Consider the following 1,123-nt stretch of genomic DNA (forward strand, 5'->3'; position numbering starts at 1 on the left):
ACATGATGGGACAGATCATGTAGTCTCGCTCTCTTGTGCTCTCTCTCTCTCTCTCTCTCTTTCAATTTCAAAGTCAAATGGCCATGTCTTAAAGCAGAAATAAAGAAAATGGAAGTTAAATGGAGTAGAGTGGAAATGGGTATAACTAAATTATTCGTTTATTAAACTCATATATTACTTTGAGGGGATCTTCCTGTGCAATGAATCTTAAGCTAGAAAATCCTTTACTTTTTAAGTCAGTCAGTAAGAAGATAATCGTTGAAAACAAGCTACAGTTTTTGCAAATTCTAGGCTTTCTTTGCAAAGCTGAACTCCCGAAAGGCATTCTGGCAGCACTCCGTTCCCCAGGGCAGAAAAGGATTCATAAAAACCCACTCCCCACCCCCCAAAGGAGGAGCAGTCCTGCTAGGCCACAGAGGAGGACTTTGCAGCCAGGCCTGAAGACACCTGATAAAACAGGGTCAGATGAAAGGGGAGGAGGTCCTCCCCAATCAGTGGACGTGGAAAGGGGCAGGGAGGAGATGAGGGAGGGAGGGTGGGATTGGGCGGGATACAGCTGGGATACAGAGTTAATGAAATGTAACTAATAATAAAAAAATTAAATTAAAAAAAAAAAAAGAAACCCACAGTACAGGGCAAATAAGACTATAGCTACAGAAATACTCTGGGTCTACATAAGAAGACTTTACCCACAAAGTGGGAGTGAGTGTCCTCAAAGGGAAAAGAGGATACCAGGCAAAGAGATCTGAATAGATTTCCTCCAAGGGAGATATACAAATATCCATTAAGAATCTAAAGTGCTGCTCGCTTCGGCAGCACATATACTAAAATTGGAACGATACAAAGAAGATTATCATGGCCCCTGTGCAAGGATGAAACACAAATTTGTGAAGTGTTCCATATTTTTAGGAGGACCCTGGGTAAGATGATCAATCCTCACTCAGAAAGGCAAATGGGACAGACATTGGAAGAGAGAGAAAACAGGGAACAGGACAGGAGCCTACCACAGAGGGCCTCTGAAAGACTCTACCCAGCAGGGTACCAAAGCAAATGGTGAGGAGATAGAAAGACCTGGAGGGGACAGGAGCTCCACAAGGAGAGCAATAGAACCAAGAAATCTGGG

General features: G+C 43.3%; 1 non-coding gene across 1 annotated transcript; it reads left to right on the plus strand.

Moving 5' to 3' along the window:
* The first annotated feature begins 800 nt into the window (after positions 1-800).
* On the plus strand, positions 801-907 carry LOC132656177 (U6 spliceosomal RNA). The gene has a single exon (XR_009594100.1). It is a non-coding gene; the product is annotated as a U6 spliceosomal RNA (small nuclear RNA).
* Positions 908-1,123: the final 216 nt, after the last annotated feature.

This window comes from Meriones unguiculatus, chromosome 8 (assembly GCF_030254825.1).
Source record: "Meriones unguiculatus strain TT.TT164.6M chromosome 8, Bangor_MerUng_6.1, whole genome shotgun sequence".
Taxonomy (NCBI): Eukaryota; Metazoa; Chordata; class Mammalia; order Rodentia; family Muridae; genus Meriones; species Meriones unguiculatus.